The 25,995-nt window shown below is 40.1% G+C and overlaps 1 pseudogene; it reads left to right on the top strand.

Annotated features, from left to right (window-relative positions):
* The window catches only part of LOC114397130, a 131,574-nt pseudogene that overhangs the window by 43,591 nt on the left and 61,988 nt on the right, over positions 1-25,995 (top strand).

The following is a 25,995-nucleotide window of genomic DNA, read 5'->3' as shown; positions in this document are numbered from 1 at the left end:
TCAAGATTCAATACAACAATTAATACAAACTGTCCATAAGAATCATTGTATTCAATCTCAAACGGGAATCTAAGGTTCACTTATCATGAACATAATTTGTATATAAATCAATACTCATTAATCACAGTCAACAAGTAATAAAAGCATTGGTAACAAACAAGATCATGAAAAATTTATGAAAAACAAGTGTACCTATGATGATGATCAGTAGAATGTCCAACAATGAATGTCGTGATCATGATGCAAATAGCAAAATGAAAAAGTGCTTACAAATCACATTGAAGATTAGACATCTTTAACTAACAACTCTTAAGCAACAACTTCATGACCACTACATACTAATCGATCTAATATTAACTGTGGATATGAGTAATTAACATTAAGTAGGAAAAAGGTAAGGATGCAACAATACTTCATCTACTTGCCTCTATCTATTCTAAACACACAAAGATCATTGATAACTAGCAACCAACCTAGGTAGCACTCGTAGTCACCTGTTCTCCTCAGAGTGAGGGTGTATGGATAGAAACTTCCTTGACGCAGTCAGCACGATCCAAAAATAGAGTAGCAATCTAATAAATAGGTCAATCACCACCTGCATCAATCATCATTCCCAAAAACATTAGATAGAAATTTCACAAACACAACAAATTGATAAGTACTTGAAGCCTTGAACTAATTCTGCCATACCATCAAACAAACAGGGAACAAACAAAACATCAAACAGAACAATGGGATAAATATATAAATGAAGCACCATACCATCGAACTCTCAAACAACCCAACCATCATTTGTAAAGTGGGTAATAATCCTGTACAAACAATTTTCAATTTCACAACATAATATCTAACATTTCACAACATAATATCTAACATGTACCACAAGATAATAATTAAGTACATTCATCACATATATATGCAAATCCCACATGAGCATGGCTCCTGCATGTATCATACCACTTATTAGTTAGAACTTTTAAGGCAACATCTTCAATTGAACCATAAATCTGCACGTGTATTAAGCCATACCTCAACAGAGAAACTCACTGAATGACAAAGAATTGGTCTAGGGTGCTTTCCACACTGTCTAGGAGTATGCCTAACTTCAACTGCCTAAAGAACATAAACAGAATTAATAACTTCAACTGCCTTAACCAATAATGCCTAACTTCATAGTTCATAATGCCACACTATCTTTAGAATTCATAACGCCTAACGAAGAATGCCTAACTTCAAGTGCCAAACGAAGAATGCCTAACCATAATGTCATTCTACACTTATTCAAGCTAACTTTAGAGTTAATAATGTCATTCTACATTACGATAACGTACCTGATGGCGTAGACACAATGCAGCAAGATGGAGGTATGATGGAGAGACGCAGCAAGAACGAAGGTGAGATGGAGAGAACAGACCTAAGATGGAAGGACGCAACTGAGAACGTAGACCGAGAACGGAGAGGAAAACAACATAGCTTAGATGGAGACAAAAAGAAAGGGCAACATGAAAGAGTAAGTGGACATTAGGGTGACATTTTTAAAAACCAACTTCGTTAACATTGGTTTTTTTAAAAAATTGATGTTAACTTCAGTTTGTTAACATCGGTTTTGAAAAAAACCAATGTTAACAGACTCATGTGAACATAATTTTTTGGAAAATTGATGTTAACGAATTCATTTTATTTACGAATATGTTACCGCATTTTTGTTAACATCGATTTTATAAAAAATCGATATTAACGTATCAACATTAAATCTATACTTTTTAGTAGTGCCAAGGACGGAGAGAGGCTCCATCGCTTCTGCTTCTGCTTGCATGGTGATTTTTTATTGTCCTCCATTGCCTCCGATGAAGATAAGCATTGCAGTGGGAGCGGGGATCGACAACGAAAGTGGCAGTAGAGAGAGCGAAAAGGAGATGACGGAGAATGCCTGAGCGACGAGATTGAATGAGATGCAAATTAATTTTAAATTTTTCAAATTAATTAGTTCAGGATCATTTTGTAAATATGTTAATTATTTAAATGATATTTAATAAAATATTAAAATTAAAAATTAAAAAATTAGTACACATGGTATTTATATTTTTTATTTGCTCATGAAGGTATTCAAAACCTTTCAACTAATGGCAGCTTTCAACTCATGGCGGCACGGTAGAATTTACCCAGAATAAATATCCTTCTTTTGCCACTGTTTTGTATCGTGCAACTACCTCCATCCATCATGTCTAAAAACCAAGAGAAAAACCCTCTTCACATAGTAATGTTTCCATGGCTAGCCTTCGGACACATGATCCCAAACCTCGAACGAGCCAAGCTCCTCAAAAGGGGGTCACCACGTGAGTTTCGTATCCACCCCAAGAAATATACAACGTCTCCCCAAACCACACTTATCAAATTCGTTCAGCTTCCACTCCCCAAAGTTGACAACCTCACAGAACACGCAGAGGCCACCAGCGAAGTCCCCTACGACGTCGTTCCATTTCTCAAAACAGCCTACGATGCCCTAGAGGAACCTTTGACCCACTTTCTAGAATCTTCCAAACCGGATTGGGTATTCTACGACTTTGTTCCCTTCTGGACGGGTTCTGCGGCTTCGAAACTCGGTATGGAGAGCGTATTCTTCAGCATTTTATACGGACAAAATTTGAAGGCTACACTGTCGCTCCACTGTGGTTGCGTTTCCCGACCGGCGTCGCATTTCGAAGTTTCGAGGTCACGAGAATCGCAAACTACAGTTTGGGCGATAGCGAATCCAGGGAGTCGGACTCTTGTCGGATGGGTGCTGCTATCCCGAACTACGATCTTGTCGCCATTAGAGGCTGTACCGAATTTGAACCTTAGTGGTTTTAAGGATGTTTCTAAATTCTAACTCTAACTAAAGAAAAATAACAATCGCATAGGTACGAGGGTTTAATTTTTTTTTTAAATATTCAGAAATAATATTCTCATTTCATATTTCAAAAAAAATATTTTCATATTAAAGAAATAATCCGTGAATCAAACTTATTCAACCCTACATTTTGTACAAGATATATATGTTTCAACTAGTTGAAAAATCTAAGACTACTAGAAAAAACGTGAATATCCCTTTTAAGTAGTGTTTTTCATTACTTTATTATATGATATCATTTAATTATATAAACTAAATCATATTATTATATTCTTTTAGTGATTCAAATTAATATAAAAACATAAAATAAAATTTAATTTCTATAAATATTTAGAAAATATTTAATTTCTATAAGTTATAAAAATATATAATATTTTTAACACAAGATTTGCTAGAACTTTCAAAAAATAGAACTTAAATTTGTATTGTAAATAATACCATACTCATAATAGCAATAATTAATATGATTCAAATTAAATTTTAAGAAAAATCTACACTCTATGTTATGAGGAAAATACTATAAGATAAAAATAACTATTATTATATAAAGAAAATTTTTAAAATAAATATTTTCTAAATAAAATAAAAACAAAAAATTTACATGTTGATCAAAATTCCAAGTCTTTCAAGAGACATGAGTTTAAAAGATATTTTAGTCATAAAATCATCTTTTAGCAAAGCCATTAAAAATAGAGTAAAATGTAGCATTTTTTTCTTCTTTCACGAGAGTATTTATTTAACATAATAAGAGTGAATGAAAGTGTAATGCTTATATCTTTCACAGGGGTAAAAAGAAGAAAATTTAAAGTAAGATTATAATGTAATGTTCATATTTATCGCGATAATGTAATTATAGCTAGACAGTCTTATTTTATGTTATATATAAAATACTTTTTACATTTTATCCTGTCATTTGTTTTATTTTGTCTTGTTTTCTTTTATTATTTAAAAATTTATGCAGATTTATTGTATAAATATACTATTTTTCTTTGCAAATTCAGTTGAAATGTGATATTAGATTAAGATAATATTTCACCTAATTTTTTAACTTCAATTTTACAGAAGAAAAAAATAACTTTTTTAAAAAAATTGAATGATTTTTTTTTCTCTTTCTGCCTCTCTCTCCACATACTTTTAGTTCAACCCTGAGTTCATGAATTTTAATTCAAATATGCAGAGTATTATAGTCTTTCTTCTTTGTACTTTTTTCCTTTTCCTTATTGTTTTCAGTTTTCCGTTTTCACCTTTTTGTTCTCACCTACTCTATCTCCACTTTCTCACAAATAATTCTTTTGAGTAAATTTAAATAAAAAATTGACTAAATAACTTTAAGTTGAAATTTAAAATTCTTACTTTAAATTTTAATTTTAAAATAATTTTTGAACTAAAAAATGATTGAGTCACCGTATTATGTGATTATTGTATCATGGAGACTTTTTGGTTTTCCTACTTCCTTCCCAACTATATCTTTCCTAAAGTCTCACTTAAATAATCAATATATTATTGGTCCAAATAATATTAAATTTGATCTTTTTTAAATAATATTTACCTCATCAACTACATCTCACGAAAGTCTTGCCTAAACAATTAATAATAAGTCATTGGTTCAAAAACATTAAATTCAGTTTGTTTAAGTCATTGGTCCAATTAGTTTTTATGTGATAATGAAAAAATAACCATTATATTTTATTATGAATAGTTAAAATTAAAACGCATAAGAATTTTCTTAAAACTTATGACTTTCTAAAATAATCATGTAACTAATTTTTTTGACCTTTATATATAATTATATGATAAATATTTTTCCTTTCATTTTCTAATAAAAATAAGCATTAGCCATTATATATCACTTTTTTTATATTAAAATAAAAAAATTACAGTGTTAGTCCTTCTCAAAAACTATGTGTCCTATCTTCAATTGAAACATGACACTACTGTAACTATATATTTCTCCTCAAACTTTAACGAATCACGTGCTAGAGAATATTTATCAGACACTAGTTCTCCCGGTGGGTCAACTCTCGAGCACAAGGTTTGACGGAGATGACGAGAATGACACATGGCAGTGGATAAAAGATTGGTTAGACAAGCAATTACATGGAGCAGTGGTTTACGTGGCATTTGGAAGCGAAGCTAAACCCAATCAAGACGAAGTCACAAAAATAGCTCTTGGGTTAGAAAAAACAGAGCATTCGTTTTTTAGAGTTGTTTTTGACACCCAACATTTATGCTAGAACACCTAACAATTAAGGTAAAAGAGTTAAAATTGCTAATATATATAAAATTTTAAAATTGCTAAAAAATTGTTAGTTTTAAAAAATTGTTGAAACCAAAATTTAAAATATTTTAAAATTGTTAGTTAGTTTTACAAAATTGTTGAAACCAAAATTTAAAATATATTAAAATTGTTAGTTTAAAAAAATGATTGAAACAAAAATTAAAATATATTAAAATTGTTAGTTTTAAAAAATGATTGAAACCAAAAATTTAAAAGATATTAAATTTGTTAGTTTTAAAAAATATTGTGCAAATAATGATTAGAACTAGAGGTCTTAAACGGGCTTTAGGTCGAGTAATAAGAAAAGCCCTAAGGAGGAGAAAGGCTAGTGACGACGATAATGATGTCCCTCAATAGTGAAAGCCTACTGCATCTGCTCGTAGGCAGCGACAAAGAGGCGTGTGCTGTTGAGGATCCTCCTAAGACCGCGGAGGAATTAAATAAAGCGCAGCAACAACAACCTATTGAAGAAGGTGTTACTCAAGTTGAGGGTTTTCTAGGCGGACCCCATGACATCAGTTTTGAGAGATTTTGAAAATCACGTTACTTTGAGAGTTTAGAATGGAGAGGTGTCTAAATCTTAAAAAATATAAAGCACGCAGCTTAAAACTTATTATTTTTTTGTTACATGATCGATATTATTGTTTGCAGGAACGTCCTGAGTTGAAACTATCTTCCCATGGAAGGAAGATGGCTAAGTTTGGTAGGCCTGCTCCAGAGATTGAAGGCCTTGTGACTGCCAACGGACTAAGTCCTTTGATCGCATCTTCCCTAGATACGAGCGATCAAGGACTTATGTTTGCTTTTGTGGAATGCTAGCATAAGGAAACTGGTAGTTTCCATTTGCCCATAGGAGAGGTGACTATCACCTTGAATGATGTGGCGTCGTTGCTACATTTGCTAATCGTAGGGGCATTCCATAGCTTCGAGCAACTTCATGTCGATGACACTATCGATATGTTGGTGGAATTACTCGAGGTCAGCGCTGCAGAGGCAAGAGCTGAGATGATTCAATGTCATGGCTCTTATGTTTGACTATCCTGGCTGTGAGACGTGTAGCAAACAAAAATCGAGGCATGTCACTGGATCGTAGCACCACAAGCGTTTTTGTTACATCTACTTGGATGCACACTCTTTGCTAACAAGAGTGCCACACACGTGCACGTGGTATTCTTGGATGCACTGCGTGACTTGACGCAGAGTGGGACTTACGCTTGGGGCGTTGGTGCACTTGTGCATATGTATGATAATTTAAATGAGGCGTCAAAGAGTACGGGGAGACAGCTTGCAGGATATATCACTCTGTTACAGGTTAGTTCACGTGTTAATAAAACATTTTTCATTGGTGTTGGTTATTATATGTTGTCACTTATTTTAATGAATATCTTTGCAAAATATCTATAGTGTTGGATCTATGAGCCTTTCCTGTCTATTGGTTCTACCCTAGCTATCGAGGATTATGACGAGCAGAGGCCACGTGCATGCCAATGGACCTCTAGCAAGGCATTACCCGAGTCACATCCATTTATGACTCTGGCACAGCTAGGGGATCCTCCTAGAGTTCCGCTGGTTCAACAATATGACACATTTGTTGAACCAGATATGCCTCAACAACCGGTGGCAATAGTGGCACCTGATGAACCAGACATTGATGTGCATCGTCCTAGACATCCAGTGCAAATATTTTTTTTTTTCGTATTTTATATTTGTTGTTTTGTTTTTTATTTTATTACTAACAATTTTTATGTTTGTTTTTTTCACTTACTAGGATGTTTATGTAGCAATTATTGATAAATTGGAGAGGCTTCTAAACTTGAGGATCTCGACCGAAGGAACAAAAGCCTATACTATTGCTCAAGAATGTTTGAGCATCACCAGAAGCTGCATTGGCCAACCAACTAGAGGTCACAAATCGAGGCGTAGGCGGCGTATGGACGATCATTGAAGTTTTTTTTCCTTATATATGTTAATTTTAATTTTTTGGATAATTTTTTTATTTGGTACATTTATTTATTGAAATTAACATTTGGTTAATTTATAAATTTGGTGCGTTACTTACAGACATGTGGTTAATTATTTTATACAAAATTTTGTTATCTGTTTATCGTTAATTAGCCGTTAATGTTGATTTGAGGAATAAATTAATTCGTCCTTAACAAATTACGAATGCATGTTTTTTTGAAACATTTTAGCATCATAAATCATTTTCAAACTTGACAACACATTGTGAATTGCATGCGTCTGTTTAAAAAAATGAATATTACACCTACATACTGACATAGAAATGACAACTCAGTTATTTTAGTTCTGATAGTAACAATGCATGTCTGATGCAACATTAAAGCATAAAACAACATTGTTGTACTTCACAACACAAAGGAAGTGGCACGCGTCTATTTTTTTAAAAAAATAACACAAGCAGTCTAATTGAACAACATCTATAAATACCACAAAATACTCTCAACAATCACACATTCACAAATGCGGGTAACCAATTTGTCATTCAATCTATGCAATTGAAAAATGATGATGATGTTAACACAATGTTAATGTGTAATGATCAATACTCGTGTGTTGGACCAATTGAGTTATTATGTACCATTGGTAGAACACCGGATGGTATATTAAACTTAATTCAAGCCATTATGACTCTTACTCATGATGCCTTGCTATATTACAATGGGAGGTGGAACATGCCACGACAAGGCAACTTTGTGGGTTACTCGTTGTCGCAACCTACCCTTCGGTGGGAGGGCGACCGAGGGCTCATGGGTGCGTCTTCCATGGGAGGAAAATGCGTGGAGTCGCCACCAACCTTTATTCGAGGAAAACGTCGGAAAAACCGGAAAAGGTGTGGTCTACGAACTTTAAGTGTGAAAGGTTCGGGAGTTGTATTCACGCACGAGGAAGGTATTAGCACCACGCGCGTCCGTCACAAGAGACGACAGCCTTTAATCAAGTGTGCAAATATGACTTCAATTTGTGTTATTTTCTCTTTTATGCTCTTTATGTCTTTTTATGCCTTTTATATTTTTTTATCTTTTTGTGGTCGACAAGGGTGTTTCTCTTGCTCCTACGTATTCCTCAATTGTGATGAGGAAATCAGACCTACGTAATTCTTTGAGAACTGAACGTTGGTTAAGATGCTTTTATCCTTTTTTTTGCAAGATATATTTTGACCAAACAAAAGTCATTTTAAGGCATTGGACCATTAAACAATCTTTTGATTTTGAAATGAGAGAAACGTTAAGGCATTGGACCATTAACGATCTCTTGTTTTTTAAAGGAGAGAAACGTTAAGGCGTTGGAGCATTAACGATCTCTTGGGGTGGTCGACAAAAGCGGGGCTTTTGCTCCTACATATCCTCAATTGTGATGAGGAAATCAGACCTACGTAGTTCTTGCAAAAGCGATAAAGTTACATGTTGATTTTATGCTTTTGAACGATCCATGTTAACCGATAAAAGCAAAGAGGACCATTTAAGGCGTTGGACCTTAAAACGTTTTTTTAGTGATTTTTGTGGACAAAGCTTGATTTGTGAGTTGATTTTAGCCTTAGTTTCACTTTGGTTATTAGTCAATTGATCCAAGGAAACTTACAAAGAAAAACGTCCGATTGATTTTTTTGATTATTTAATTCAAAGATATTTTGATTATTTTATTATTATTTTTTTAAGATATTTTGAGTGAACGATCGGTTAGATTTTGTTATAACATTGATTAAACGAGATCACAATGCAAATGATCGGCTGAAATTCATTTTATCATTTATTAGGCGAGATAACGGCTTAAACGATCAGTTAAAGCTCGTTAAAAATGGAAGAAAAGAAAATCGAAAATGAACGAAACAAAGATGAAAGCTAAAAAAACAAGAAATGAAGAACGGTGAACGAACGAAGAACGGATGAAGAACGGTGAAGAACAACGGAAAACCTTCACGGATTTGCTCATGGAAACGTCTCGGAAGCATTACGGAAGCATCTCGGCTTGGATTTTCTTGACGGAAACAATTTTTTTCACCCAAAACAGCTTAAATGCATAGCCAAGGGGGTTAAGGATATTTAGAACAACCTCTCTTCGCCTATTTATAGGAAAACGGCGAGGAGGTTGTCGCCCAGCTCGCCCAGGCGAGCTGGGTTGCTTCCTCCATTAACAACCCTGCTTCGAAAATATTCTGGAAGGGCAGATTCGAAAATTTGAAAACTGCTATTTGCACCCCCATCTTGATAAGTTCACCCCCCTTCTTTCGTAATTTACGGAAAAGTTACGGAAGCCTTTCGGAAGCATATAGGACTTGACTTTCTTCTTTTTTCTCTTCCTTCTCACCCATATTAAGTGAAATATGCTTATTTAGGGTTACAAGAATTTTACGGAAGCCTTATGGAAGCATATTGGACTTGATTCTCCTCTTTTCCTTTTCCCTTTCACCAATATTAAGTGAAATAGGCTTACTCAAAGTTGTAGGAATTTTACGAAAGCATTACGAAAGCCCCGGAAACCATTTTCCAACAAAATGTGGAGGATCTTGATAAGTTCACCCCCCTTTGCTAAATACACTCTTGTTTATTTACACACACCCCACTTTGCTAAATATACTCCCGTTTTCATGTTTTTTTACCGGTTTCTTCCCGAAACGTTACAGAACTTTATGGATTACGTAACGACACCCATTTCCTTTCCAGAATGTTGTGAAACTTTACGAATTACGCAACAAGGCTCTTCTTGACTTCCGAAATGTTGTGAAACTTTACAGATTGTGCAACAATGCTTCTTTTTGACTTCCGGAATGTAGCGGAACTTTGCAGATTACCTAATGATGGATGTTAAGTACCTCGAGGCAGTCAAGCGAAGGTTGCATGCCACCAAACAATGGTCCCCAGACGAAATTAGGGTATGGCAGTTGCCCCTCTTTACTTATCTTTTATTGGAGATAAAAGCGAAATAAAGATAAGACACTAATTTCGTTCGAGCGGAACATCATTCGGCCGGTCAATATCCCCACCAGCGGAACCTGTCATTCAGAAAGAAAAGAAAAGGCATCAGAAGCGTCAACAAACTTCAGTGTCTTGAAAGCGACAAAGTTGGACAACCACAACACTTCCCTACGCCATTGCACTCAATTGTCCCTGCCCAGCAGAGAAGAATCTTGCGCGTCGTTGGGCTTGAATGTTTCCGGACGACGAAGGTAAAACCTGCAAAAATTTTGAAAATAAGCAGAACCGGACGACCAACATCATCCTGATACCGTCGAATTCGTTCCCCTTGGTTGACAAAAGGTGCAGATGACCATAAGGTATCTCCGCCTGCCACCTGACTCGCTGTCCCTGGATGGCAAAAGATGCAGAAGACGATGCTAGTCTCTGCGCGTCAACGGGCTCGTTTGCCCCTGGTTGATGAAAGGTGCGGGTAAACATAAGGTAACCCCGCATGTCACCTGACTTCACAGGTCAGGACGACAAAAGGTGCAGAAGACGATGTTAGTCTCTGCCCGTCAACAGGCTTGTTTGCCCCTGGTTGACGAAAGGTGCGGGTAACCATAAGGTAACCACGCATGTCCCCTGACTTCACAGGTCAGGACGACAAAAGGTGCAGAAGACGATGTTAGTCTCTGCATGCTATCGTGCTCTGGGTCTGATGGATAGCGAAAGAATGTTTATACGGATAACCATTTGGGTATTTCCGCCTGCCCCCTAACTTCACAGGTTAGTATTGACAGAAATTGACTGTGCGGAGAAATTACTTGTGTATCTCCGCACGTCACCTGACTTTAAGGTCAGTGTGACAGAAAGCGCGGAAGACAACGTAAATCTCCGTGTGTCAACGGGCTTGTTGGCCGCGATTGACAAAGGGAGCAGAAGACGCCGTTAGTCTCTGCATGCTATCGGGCTCTGGGTCTGATGGATAACGGAAGAATGTTTATACGGATAACCACTTGGGTATTTCCGCCTGCCCCCTAACTTCACGGGTTAGTATTGACAGAGATTGACTATGTGGAGAAATTGCTTGTGTATCTCTGCACGTCACCTGACTTCAGGGTCAGTGTGACAGAAAGCGCGGAAGACGACGAAAATCTCCACGTGTCAATGGGCTTGGACCGCGATTTACAAAGGGTGCAGAAGACGACGTTAGTCTCTGCATGCTATCATGCTCTGGGTCTGATGGTAGCAAAAGAATGTTTATGCGGATAACCACTTGGGTATTTCCGCCTGCCCCCTAACTTCACGGGTTAGTATTGACAGAGATTGACTGTGCGGAGAAATTGCTTGTGTATCTACGCACATCACCTGACTTCAGGGTCAGTTTGACAGAAAGCGCGGAAGACGACAAAAATCTCCACGTGTCAACGGGCTCGGACCGCGATTGACAAAGGGTGCAGAAGACGACGTTAGTCTCTGCATGCTATCATGATCTGGGTCTGATGGATAGCAAAAGAATGTTTATACGGATAACCACCTGGGTATTTCCGCCTGCCCCCTAACTTCACGGGTTAGTATTGACAGAGATTGACTGTGTGGAGAAATTGCTTGTGTATCTCCGCACATCACCTGACTTCAGGGTCAGTGTGACAGAAAGCGCGGAAGACGACAAAAATCTCCACGTGTCAACGGGCTCGGACCGCGATTGACAAAGGGTGTAGAAGACGACGTTAGTCTCTGCATGCTATCATGCTCTTGGTTTGATGGATAGCGAAAGAATGTTTATGCGGATAACCACTTGGGTATTTCCGCCTGCCCCCTAACTTCACGGGTTAGTATTGACAGAGATTGACTGTGTGGAGAAATTGCTTTTGTATCTCCGCACGTCACCTGACTTCAGAGTCAGTGTGACAGAAATCGCGGAAGACGACAAAAATCTCCACGTATCAACGAGCTCGGACCGTGATTGACAAAGGGTGCAGAAGACGACGTTAGTCTCTGCATGCTATCATGCTCTGGGTCTGATGGATAGCAAAAGAATGTTTATACGGATAACCACCTGGGTATTTCCGCCTTCCCCCTAACTTCACGGGTTAGTATTGACAGAGATTGACTGTGTGGAGAAATTGCTTGTGTATCTCCGCATGTCACCTGACTTCAGGGTCATTGTGACAGAAATCGTGGAAGACGACAAAAATCTCCCCGTGTCAATGGGCTCGGACCGCGATTGACAAAGGGTGCAGAAGACGACGTTAGTCTCTGCATGCTATCATGCTCTGGGTCTGATGGTAGCAAAAGAATGTTTATGCGGATAACCACTTGGGTATTTCCGCCTGCCCCCTAACTTCACGGGTTAGTATTGGCAGAGATTGACTGTGCGGAGAAATTGCTTGTGTATCTCCGCACGTCACCTGACTTCATGGTCCGTTTGACAGAAAGCGCGAAAGACGACAAAAATCTCCACGTGTCAACGGGCTCGGACCGCGATTGACAAAGGGTGCAGAAGACGATGTTAGTCTCTGCATGCTATCATGCTCTGGGTCTGATGGATAGCAAAAGAATGTTTATACGGATAACCACTTAGGTATTTCCGCCTTCCCCCTAACTTCACGGGTTAGTATTGACAGAGATTGATAGTGCCGAGAAATTGCTTGTGTATCTCCACACGTCACCTGACTTCAAGGTCAGTGTGACAGAAAGTGCGGAAGACGACGTAAATCTCCGCGTGTCAACGGGCTCGGACCGCGATTGACAAAGGGTGCAGAAGACGACGTTAGTCTCTGCATGCTATCTTGCTCTGGGTTTGATGGATAGCAAAAGAATGTTTATACGGATAACCACTTTGGTATTTCTGCCTGCCCCCTAACTTCACGGGTTAGTATTGACAGAGATTGACTGTGTGGAGAAATTACTTGTGTATCTCCGCACGTCACCTGACTTCAGGGTCAGTGTGACAGAAATCGTGGAAGACGACAAAAATCTCCACGTGTCAACGGGCTCGGACCGCGATTGACAAAGGGTGCAGAAGACGATGTTAGTCTCTGCATGCTATCATGCTCTGGGTCTGATGGATAGCAAAAGAATGTTTATACGGATAACCACTTAGGTATTTCCGCCTTCCTTCTAACTTCACGGGTTAGTATTGACAGAGATTGACAGTGCCGAGAAATTGCTTGTGTATCTCCACACGTCACCTGACTTCAAGGTTAGTGTGACAGAAAGTGCGGAAGACGACGTAAATCTCCGCGTGTCAACGGGCTCGGACCGCGATTGACAAAGGGTGCAGAAGACGACGTTAGTCTCTGCATGCTATCTTACTCTGGGTTTGATGGATAGCAAAAGAATGTTTATACGGATAACGACTTGGGTATTTCTGCCTGCCCCCTAACTTCACGGGTTAGTATTGACAGAAATTGATGGTGCGGAGTAATTACCTGTGTTTCTCCAGACGTCACCTAACTTCAGGGTCAGTGTGACAGAAATTGTGTGGCGGCCGACAAAAGCGAGGCTCTTGCTCCTATGTATCCTCAATTGATGAGGAACTCAAACCTTCGTAGTTCTTGATAACTGTGAGACTAAAATAGTCTTGGTGTTTTTTCACTAAAATTCGAACATGCTTTAGTAAAAAAACAAAACTTCCAACTGATCAGAGCAACATATGTCTTTTTTTTATGAAAAAAAAACAATGTGTCTATTGGGGAAGGAGAGTATGCTAATGAAATTTTCTCATAACCATAAATGAGATTTTGGATGTTAGCATTTCGTTTCTAAATGACCATTTAGAGGAAACACTGGGTCCAACAAAAATAGAAGAAAATCACTCAAAGTGTATCAATCTCACACAGGTAAGTGTTTCATCCTAATTCCGATCCATAGATATGTCATGACTTGATTTTGTAAATCATTTCCTATCAAATCAAAGATTACATGCGTGATCATGGATCAATAGGACTTCTTCTTGGGAATGGGTTTTTTTTTTTTGTGGGAAATTTGGCTATGAGTGTTTTTGGCCTTTTCCTTTTCTATTTTTGTTTAGTGTGAGGCGAACAAGTTATCAACGCACAGGATTTTAGTTTGCAATCAAAGGGAGCGGACCACTTTAGGTCGTGGTTTCCTTTCTTTTCTTGTTTACTTGGTGACAATTTTGTATTGTTTAGATATTGTCTGGTCCAAAGACTTTTCTGCATATTTCTTCTGTATATTTCTTCCGATCCTTGATCAGGAATTTTCTTTCTTTTTTTGCTTTCTCCTACTCTTTGATTGAGAATTTTCTCTTTTTGCCTTCTTCCGATTTTTGATCGAGAATTTTCTCCTTTTGCTTTCTTTTCTTTTGAGGGCAAGGTTTATGGTGAGTTGGGACTTTGGCTCAAGGCTTGTAGAACGGATGGACATGATATACGTCAGAGCGTTGGTTTGGCCAGCGGTTCAGGGATAAAGGGGATGTCCCACGTTATTTCCATGACACACATGCAACAATGATGATTAGGAAATTTTATGCAAAACTGGTCATGCATGCACCTATGTGGACACTCAAGCATCAAGTTTTTATGGTCATGTGACACTAGGGCTCAGGATTCATTTTCCCTATATAAGTCAACCTAGTGTTTCCAAAACATGTTCTTTTATCAATTCATGCATTCATCCGAGTCTATTTTGGGCGTTCGGGAAAATTTTCACAGCATTCACCCTTCAGGTGTATACACATTTTTTTTTCAAAAACTAGTTATGATCAGTGAATTTTTTCAAAGAAAAGATGGAAGTTAATTCTTTTCAAAAGCATGCTGGCATTTCAGTCGTAAGATATACTTTTTGTTCTTGTTTGTTTTTGTTTTTTTTTTCGTTCCCTTTTTTTTCATGAGGTATTTTACTACCTAAACATGTGTATATTTTTGTGAGGTATTTTTGCTATATACATGCATATCCAAGGTATCTTGCTACCTAAACATACATATATATGTTTTGTGAGGTATTTGGTTGCTACCTAAATTACATACATGCATATCTAAGGCATTTTCGCTACCTAAACCACATACATATATTTTGTGAGGTATGGCTACCTTCCGAGCTTGTGCTTGTTTTATTTAAATTCCTAGGATCATGAGCAACTAGGTGTGTCGTACTATGACTTGAGAAACAAAGGTGATCAAATAACAAGCAGAGATTTAAAAGTTACTAGGTTGCCTCCTAGTAGCGCTTCTTTAACGTCTTGAGCTGGACGCGTGATGACTTGTCGGTCACGGACCTAGTACTTTGCTTACCTTTGGCTTTGGACTTGGTCGCCTATTGGTCGACCATGTGTCGTAGGCAACGCTCTAACCTTTTTGTGGATGAGCTGAGGTGAACTCTAGAGGTGGTGGCGGTGCGCCTGTTGCCCACTACTATGATGCCTCGCCCTGCGTCTGCCTGGGGGTGCAATACTTCTCGATGAAAGTCCAGTTAGTAGGAAGCCTGATGACCTTGCTGGGGGTGACAGGCACTCCGTAGAACTGACAGAGGCCCATAATCAGAGCTGGAAACCCCAAGACCCTGTTGGACTTCTCCGAGTCCACTGGGTGTCTTGCGGGCGCGATCCCTGCAAACAATAGATGACATCAGAAATCAGTTGAGAGAAATGCATACTTACCTATGTCATGATGGCATGACCTTGCTGGGGGGGACGAGCACCCTGTAGGACTGATAGAGGCCCGGAACCCGAGCTGGAACCCTAGGGCCCTGTTAGGCTCCTCTGGGTCCACTGGGTGTCTTGTGGGCGCAATCCCTACAAATAGTAGATGGCATCAGAAATCAGTTGAACCGTATGCATACTTACCTATGTCGGGACGGCACAGATCAACTGATACTTCTGCAGGGGGAGATCGGCATTACGGTTGCTGAGCAGAACGTTGCTAAGTAGCAACGTCATCCATATCTGGTCATGTTGGTGCGCATGATCCGCACTCGTCTCTTTGCAGCGGCACGCGTGAAATCTTGCCCCGGTATGCATAGTAGTTGCATGATAGCCTCCCTTTCTGGTTGTGCTCGCACAGTTGGTCACCCTCTAATATCAGGGGGTGGCCCAAGAACTGATAAAAGGAAACTACTGGCCCCTTAACCAGGAGCGCAAGTATCGGTTAAGCATTTAAGGGCAGAGGACCTTAAATTCTTTTAAGGTGAGGATATGGAGCCCACTGAAAGTGAGGACGTGTAGTCTTCTGAAAGCGAGGACGTGTAGTCCTCTGAAGGCAAGAACGTGTAGTCCTCTGAAGACAAGGGCATGTAGCCCTCTGAAGGCGAGAACATGTAGTCCTCTGAAGGCGAGGGCGTGCAGCCCTCTGATGGCGAGGACATGTAGTCCTCTGATGGTGAGGGCGTGCAGCCCTCTGATGGCGAGGACGTGTAGTCCTCTGAAAGTGAGGGTGTGCAGCCCTCTAATTGCGAGAACGTGTAGTTCTCTGAAGGTGAGGGCGTGCAACCCTCTGATGGAGAGGACGTGTAGTCCTCTGAAGGTGAGGGCATGCAACTCTCTGATTGTGAGGACGTGTAGCCCTCTAAAGGTGAGGACATCTAGTCCTCTAAAGGTGAGGGCGTCCAGCCCTCTGAAGGCGAGAATGTGTAGTCCTCTGAAGGCGAGGGCGTGTAGCCCTCTAAAAGCAAGAACGTGTAGTCCTCTGAAGGTGAGGACTGTAACATCCTGGAAATTTCTACCCGGAATTTTTGGAAACGATGTATTTTGAATGATTATATATATAAGTATTATTCAGTGTCTATGCCTATATGTTCTTGGTAGAAGTAGAAATAGTGGGGGCAAGATACGCGGGTTAGACTAATTAAGGAAGAGAAATCCATAACTGAGAGGTTATGGGTTAATTCTTAATTAATTAGTTTAAAAATCATCGTTTTGCGTGCAACTTAGAATTTAACGAAACCAACCTCTGAACCACGCTCGGGGTTTTATTCTGAGAGTTTTGATATATATATTGCTTGCTTTCGAAAACTGGCCCCGACGGACGCAAAGAAACGCGAGAAACTGGAATCAGAGAAACGGCATGCAAACCGAGGCAGGATTGTAGCGTTTCAAAGGTCAGATTTTTCTCACTTTTGTGACTGAGTATGGGTCACAGTCAAAAAGAGAAAGTGGGCCCTTTTTGCTCCAATCAAATAGGGACATGTGGCAGAGCTTGAATAAAATAATAGAAAAAGAGGAAAAACCTTTTATTTAAGACCAAAAAGCTTTTCTCTCTCTTCACTCAGCAAAACAGAAATTTCAGACAGCCCTCTTTCTCCCTCATGTTGCCATTCTCTTCTTCTTCATTCTCCATTGAAGCTCCACACAAAGCTTCAACCTTTGGTGCTCATTTCTGCCCCAAATCGTGAAAGGAGAGCATTTTCGGGGTCGTGAAGTGCGTGGCTACGAGTGGGACTTCGAAAATTCAGGTTTGGGTGGACTTCTTTCTCCTTGATTTTCGTGGGTATGGGGTTTGGGGAGATATGATGGGTAGTCTTGCTAGGTTTCTGCTGTATGATGATTATTTGTGAAGACATTTGTTGAAAGCTTGTTGAAATTGCCATGTTTGGATGAGTTAAACATACCCATTCTGTTTTAGGGTTTTTGTGATGATGTTTGTGATGTTTATATGCTGAAATTGCTGATGGAAATCTGTTAGAGACGAAGGGTAGAACTAACCTAGGGTTAGAAAGTGAGAATGTGATGTTATGAGTGGAAAAAGAGTGAGACTTTGAGGGTTGGAAGGTTAAGTCTGAATTCTGTGGTAAATGGAGGTTAAAGTGAGTTAATCCTAGCTTGAAATGTCATTTAGGACTTATGAGAAAGCTTGGACTGTGCTAGAGAGAAAAACAAATGACCAAAGTGAATCCAAGAGCCATTTCTAGGGCAAAATTGGGTGTTGAGGGGTCAAATTTTGATTCGGTGGAATTTTTGGTGTAAATTCAGTTTGAGCAAGTTTAGATTGATGTTATGGACTTGTGTGAGGTGAGAGTTTGCTTCAAATTTACCCCATTCTAAATTTCACTTTTCAAACCTAGAAAACCCATTGAATTGAGGGGTTTTGGACACCTAGATTTTGTGTTGCTGTGGTTTGAAGCTTGGCTTTGGTTTAGACATGTTTGATACATGATTTGGGACTTGTAGGATTTGATTTGAGCAAGATTGGATGAGGGGAAGTGTGATTTTCGAAATCTGCACTTATGCAGAATTTTGCTGTCAAAATAGGTGCAGCAGGATTTTAGCTTGGTGCAGAAAATGCTTGTGTGTGGTTGGCTGTGGAAAGAGTAGTACAGAATGAGTTCTGGATGTTCGCTAGTAGATCCCAACGGTCACAATGTAGGCTTATGCACTATAGACTTCCAGTAAAATTTTGGAGTCGATCCAACGGTTAACGAATTGGATCGAAGGAATTGTTACTGTGGTCTTTAAGTGAGAAAAGCTGTGATTTTGGTTGATGTGTTGAGCAAAGTTTTCTGCCTTTGCTCTGTTTTGCTTGGCTGTGATAGCTTGTGCTGTTTGCATGTTGTTTTGCTTGGATGTTGTGGAAGCTTGGGAGGATTGATGGGGACCCGGTGTTGAGAGAAACGAGGATATGGGCTACGTGGGAGTACGTGAGCTCAGTTGGAGGTGGGCAACAGGGGATGGTGGGTTTATGTGCGCATTGTGGATGTGGAAAACTTGTTGTGCACCATCGCCCGACCGCCACCTAGTACCACATGTGATGGGTACCCCATAATCCTACAGGCTTGAGATGAGGAAGTGTTGAAGGGTGAAACTTCCTGCTTTTATTGTTGACCACAGAGTGGTACCTGGAGATATGTCGCGGGGGTCAGGAGACCTTGGGGACGTCAGGTGGGGTGCTATTGCCCAAAACCAAGCTTGACCAATCCCGACCCAACCCGGGCATAGTCGGTCAGTGAGAACCTGTGATGTACCTAAGCAGGCGAGCTCCTGGCAGTCAACAGATAAAAGGAACAAAGACCACAAAGCAAGGAGGCTTGTGGTGGCTGGCCAGCTGTGAACTTTGATTGATATGTGGGTTATGGCCTCTGGTAATCGATTACCAAGGGTGGGTAATCGATTACAAGGCTTAAAAATGAAGACAGGAGGCTAAGATGGTCTCTAGTAATCGATTACCACGGGGTGTAATCGATTACCAGGCTTGAAAACGAGGTCAGGAAGCTAGGGAAGCCTCTGGTAATCGATTACAAGCCTGTGTAATCGATTACACAGAGGAATGGGTCACTGGTAATCGATTACCAGGCATGTGTAATCGATTACACAGTGCATTATTGCATATTTCATGTCCTGAGGCTGTGTAATTCAAGTTTAGCCTCTGGTAATCGATTACCAAGGCTGTGTAATCGATTACCAGAGATGGAAAGCCTTAAAATACCCCTTTTACTTGCATGTAGTGGTTATGAGACAAATTGTGTGTAGCGCAGTTAGATTCTTGTGAAAGAGTCTACCCCTTTCTCTTCTTTCTTGTAGATCGTGATGGCGGCGCAGCTAATCCGTGATCGAGTAGAGATGGAGTGCCTAGAGGGAGCTTGGGAGACCCTCGAAGGCAACACGAGGTGCCGATTTCGGGGCACCATTCGATTCACGGCTACTTCTTTGGTGCATCCAGATGAACCTGCACGGACGCTTCAGCGCACTGTGGAGTGGATACTACCCACGCCTACACCATATCGTCTAGTGGAGCCCGTTCAAGTGATCGAGGTAACGTCATCCGAGGAAGACCCTGAGGAGGACCTGGAGGAGCTACCTCCTGAGCCTGCTGTGGATGCCCTTGACTTTCTAGAGGGTGATGAGGATCCACTTCTTGAGGTGGATTCTCCCGAGGAAGTCATGTCGGCATCTGAGGCAGACTCTACGGAGGATAGTGGCCCGAGGGAGATGGCGATCAGCGGAGGCTCTTCATCCTAGTGGATAGCTTTTTGGATTAGTTTTGTATACTTTTTGAGGGTGGGTGTATCTAGGACTGACTGTTAGGTTTACTCTTTTGTTTTTATATGGGTAGACCTGATGTATAGGAATTTGATGATTGTATACATGTGGCTGAAGCCACCACTATGGACACCTTTGCTCTGGATGACACTATATATTTTGTAAAACTCCCATATTTTCGACAGCTTTAAATGATGAATGCATTTATGATCGATCTTGTTATTTGAAAAGAAATCATTAGCAACTTTATTTGTAAAAGAGTTTACCGACTGTATTTTACCCTTTTATTTTCACGTGACGACCTAAAGTAATGGCTGGTATATTCTTCCTTTTGAAACAGCAAAATAATTTAGAGAATTATGAGCGGTAAGAAAGAAATGACTCCGAATAGAGTTGTGAACTGGCCATTCAGGACTTTATAGTGAGGATTTTCCTTCTAAACCTAGTTATAGTGAAAAGAGAAAGAAATGAAAAAGAAAAAGAAGAAAAAAAAAATTTACCATGGTTTTTGTTATTTAAATTATTACTATTAAACCAGTCATTAATTTAGGGACGCCACAAGGACGTGTAGTCCTCTGAAGGCGAAGGCGTGTGGCCCTCTGAAGGCAAGGGCATGTGGCCCTCTAAAGGTGAGGACGTGTAGTCCTCTGAAGGCGAGGATGTGTAGCCCTCTGAAGGCGAGGGCATGTAGCCCTCTGAAGGTGAGGGCGTGTAGCCCTACGAAGGTGAGGGCATGCAGCTCTATGAAGGCGAGGACGTGTAGTCCTCTAAAGGTGAGGACGTGTAGCCCTACGAAGGCGAGGTCGTGTAGTCCTCTGATGGTGAGGGTGTGTAGCCCTCTTAAGGAGAGGGCGTGCAGCCCTTTGAAGGTGAGGGCGTGTAGCCCTCTGAAGGCGAAGACGTGCAACCCTCTGATGGCGAGGATGGGTAGTCCTCTGAAGGCGAGGACGTCTAGTCCTCTGAAAGCGAGGGCGTGCGGCCCTCTGATGGCGAGGACGTGTAGTCCTCTGAAGGTGAAGGTACTAGTACCCAAGGTCCACCCTTATGAGAAAGTAAGAGATTGACTCATTGAGAGGGCCGGTCATCCCAAATTCCAAAAGATGGGACATTAGGTTTTGTAAATCTATGTAGTTAACATGATTTTTAGGGATGCAGATGTATGCAGCCTTTGTCTTGAAATGCGATAAATGCGGACTTCGTATGCAACAATGGAATGTAATGGAAAGTTGTACAATGTTCATGACATTCTTTCCCTATTTTGTGATTTTGATTTTGATTTGATTTTTTTGGAAAACACAGATTGACTATCCTTTTGAAAGAGGTGATAATTCATGCAACCTCATCCTATCTTTTGCAAATCTCTCCGGGAACTCCCTCAGAGTGTTTGTTCTGTTTGATTTAGTCACTTGACCATTTTGAAGTGACGGCAATGGAGTCATTTGATGTTTAATCAATCCATTGAAATTCCAGGATTTTTCACTCCTTTTTTTTTTTGTTTAAAAACATCGACGGGTGAGAACTTTTGATCGGCTCCTAGGTTCACTTGAGGATCATGCGCGGTGCCCCTCATTGCCCCAGTGTAAGGCTTTGAGGTACCAATCGTTGTCTTTCATCATGACCTTGTAGCAGGGAACCTATTGGGTGAGAACTTCTAATCTGCCCCTAGGTTTGCTTGAGGTTTATGCATGGTGCCCCTCATTGCCCTAGTGTAGGGCTTTGAGGTATCAATCATTGTCTTGTTTTCACAACCTTGTAGCAAGGAAGAATGAAAGAAGTGACTAATTCTCAAAAAGGACTTTCAAGGATGAGAAACAGTTGAAGGATTTTTCAATTAACGGATTAAGTCAAATGACTCCTATTCTTGATAACTCACTTCTCTCTCAAAAAGACAAACTTTCAGGAATGATGAAATGAGCCCACATGAATGTCTATATTTTTACTTGAAAACACAGTCAATCAAATGCTTTTTTCTTTTTCTTTTTGAACTTGTTTTTTTGCTTTACTCGTCGTTTTACGGCATCCTCACCAAATGTGTAGCCCGAGTAATTTTTGATTGAACAGTCTTGGAAGTTAACACTCAGGAGCACAGGTCGCTTTGAGCAAACAAACCAATGGCTTACACTTGCATTTCGGTGGAAGTTTAATAAGCAAATATGTGTTTGTGAGAGGATGAGAGAGACAAGGATGTCCAATTTATCCATATTATTTAGCATTGTAATTGTGGTTTACAATAATGGCATAAACTTGAAAATCCTAATGAGTCATTAGAGACATCTAACAACAACTTTCAAAATTGCCCCATGTGTGGTGTCGCTTGTCAATGTTAGGATTCACAAGCGATTCTCCTTAAATTTCAGCTAGCCCACATCAATTAGACCTTGCACCTTATGCTTCAGGGCCCTACAATGCTCAATGGAATGCCCCGAGGCTTCTCCATGATAAGCACACGTTGTGTTTGAGTCGTATCCTCGGAGAAATGGAGGTTGAGGAACCTTGGTTGGGGTTATGGCTACCATTGAATTATCGAGTAGATATGGGAGCAAGTCAGCATAGGACACCGGAATTGGGGTGAATTCTATAGGCTTTTTCGCGGCAAAATTCATTTCTTGGTTGGTGTTTTGGTTTGTGCTAAAGGTGGTGTTCATCATTGGAAGTGTGGTAGGTGGGTTTTTATGGTTGATTTAGGGATGACCTTTGTGGATAACTGGGTGGTGGGTAAAGAGAAGGGTTGTTATTGGCTGAGTAATGACCTTGTTGGGTTGGTGGGAAACTTGGCCATATAGGAATGGCAGTCACAACATGGGTTTCTCCCTCATTCTTATCCTCTTCATTTGCCCCAGCTTTCTCACTTATCAAAGTAGGATGGTCAAATTTGCCTCTTTTCAGACCCACTTCGATCCTTTCGCTGGCGAAGACCAAATCCATAAAACCTGAAGGTGTGTAACCCACCATTTTTCATAGTAGAACACTATTAATGTGTCTACTATCATTGTTATCATCTCCCTTTTCGTCATTGGGGGTGCCACCTGGGCTGCCAGATCCCTCCACCTTTGGGTGTATTCTTTGAAGGATTCATGCTCCTTTTTGCACATGTTCTATAGTTGCATCCTATCTAGAGCCATATCAGAATTGTACTGACACTACCTAACGAAGGCAACCATTAGGTCCTTCCATGAATGGACTCGGGAAGGTTCCAAGTTAGTGTACCAGGTAACAGCTACCCCAATAAGACTTTCTTGGAAGAAATGTATCAGCAGTTCCTCATCTTTTGCGTATGCCCCCCATCTTCCGACAACACATCTTTAGATGGTTCTTGGGGCAAGTAGTCCCCTTGTACTTGTCAAATTTCAGCACCTTGTACTTGGGAATGACCACGTTTGGGTACTAGGAACAACTCTTCTACTTCAGTAAATGCATAATCTCTGCCTCCTTCAACGACCCTGAGCCTTTCCTCTAGATGATCCAACTTTCCCATTTCTGCATAGCAGGAGGGTTTTTACTCGTTGTGGAATGCAAGGGGTGTGGTTGTGGGTGATACTAAGGGCCTTCCAAAGTGTTTTGCAGGGTTATACCACCAACTGCTTGCCCTTCAATGGCATATCTGAGGCAAGGCTCGAAGTCGGCTAGATTGTGGTGGGGAATTTCATGTGTCTCCCCCACGGGTCAAGAGACATGTGCGTGATCAGATTGAGGTTGTTGACTCTCAATGAGTATAGTAGTGGAGTTATTGACATTCTCATTGGGAATGTATGCCACATTGGGTGGTGTATAGTTGGGAGACAAGCCATATGACGGGAAGGCATGCTTGTTTTGAACTTGCACATAATAGGGGTCGCCCGTACTTCCCAAATCTTTGCCTACCATAGCTAAGGTTGGATGATTCATTTGGTTGAGGCCAGATGGGGGCATCGGGTTCACCTTACAACAGCACTGGTAGCGGCAACCGTAACCGCATTGGCTTCCATTATCTTCTTCATGCTCATCATGGCCTCCATCATTATGGCCACTTTCTCTTTCATGGCCTCCATGTCGGCCTTCATCTGCTCTTGCACCTCCTCTACTTCACCCATTACTCTAGCTCTAGCACAGGTTTGCTAAGGGCGCCGTAAAGTGTGTTCTTTTCTTTTTGATAATAATGATTAAGTTTATTTTATTTTATTTTTATTTTCATGGAAAGAATGCAATGAGCAATGCAACCAATGAAAAGCATTGATGTATGCGAATGATGCATAGTTGAAGTATTGCGAATTTTTACGCAGGACATAGGGTTGAATCAATTTAGATTTTCAACATGGTCCATGACATCTTTGTCAAGGTGAAACTGGAAGTAACAAGGACATCAACAGTCCTAAATGTGTTTGGCAGTAGACGAAGCAGCAATGTAACTCGATCCATCTTTTGCCCCAATTTTTTGCAAGATGGTTACTTCCGTACTTCAACCTGACTTGGTGAACCTTTTCATAAAAGCATAAGCTTGGTTCAACCCCATAACCCAAGGAATGACAATTTTGATCGCCAATACTTCAACAACATTTCATAGAGATGAAAGACTTGGGAATACGTATGCTATGCATGAAAAATGTAATGATGAGATAGAGATGCCTGAAGAAACATCATTTCCTAGTTAACCACGCAGTAGGTACCATGCTCAATCATTTTGTTTTGTTGTTTTTATTTATTTATATAGAAATGGGTTTATGATCTCAACATGGGTGGCTCATGGTACCTAACACATGCAACTAAGAATGTAGTGTGAATTTTCACGCTTCCTTTTTTGTTTTTGTTTTGCAGAGGAAAATGCAAGGATGAAAATAAATGATATGCAAAAAACATGTTAGATGCACATGCATTGTGATGAAGTGACTTATGCAAAATGCAATGCATGAATATGGCAAGTGACAAATGCAGGAACGATATGTCCATTACGATGCCATGAAGAGATGCTTATGCAGCGCATGATATGAATGCATTTACGGACACGAGAGGCCGAACAGGTGTGGTCAGACCATTGTCAACTCCATATTAGCATTTATTTTTCCAAATGGATTGATTATTCACAACCAATCTGGTGTTTATTTCCAAAGTTCCACTTTGATACCCATGCGAGTACCTAATGATTGTGGTTTTGAAACACTAAAAAGTAGAATGCACAATACCCTTCAACTAACTAACGATTAATATTTGTATGAAATTTACTACCGACAGTCATTCACAGATGCGGGTAACCAATTTGTCGTTCAATCTATGCAATTGAAAAATGATGATGATGTTAACACAATGTTAATGTGTAATGATCAATACTCGTGTGTTGGACCAATTGAGTTATTATGTACCACTGGTAGAACACCGGATGGTATATTAAACTTAATTCAAGCCATTATGACTCTTACTCATGATGCTCTGCTATATTATAATGAGAGGTGGAACATGCCATGACAAGGCAACTTTGTGGGTTACTCATTGTCGCAACCTACCCTTCGGCGGGAGGGCGACCGAGGGCTAACGGGTGCGTCTTCCATGGGAGGAAAATGCACGGAGTCGCCACCAACGTTTATTCGAGGAAAACGTCGAAAAAACCGGAAAAGGTGTGGTCTACGAACTTTAAGTGTGAAAGGTTCCGGAGTTGTATTTACGCATGGGGAAGGTATTAGCACCCAACGCGTCCGTCACAAGGGACGACAGCCTTTAATCAAGTGTGCAAATATGACTTCAATTTGTGTTATTTTCTCTTTTACGCTCTTTATGTCTTTTTATGCCTTTTATATTTTTTTATCTTTTTGTGGTTGACAAGGGTGTTTCTCTTGCTCCTACGTATTCCTCAATTGTGATGAGGAAATCAGACCTACATAGTTCTTTGAGAATTGAACGTTGGTTAAGTTGTTTTTATCCTTTTTTTTGCAAAATATATTTTGACCAAACAAAAGTCGTTTTAAGGCATTGGACCATTAAACAATCTTTTGATTTTGAAAGGAGAGAA

This window comes from Glycine soja, chromosome 18, assembly GCF_004193775.1.
Source record: "Glycine soja cultivar W05 chromosome 18, ASM419377v2, whole genome shotgun sequence".
NCBI classification, from domain to species: Eukaryota; Viridiplantae; Streptophyta; class Magnoliopsida; order Fabales; family Fabaceae; genus Glycine; species Glycine soja.
This window is presented reverse-complemented; position numbering and strand designations above follow the sequence as displayed.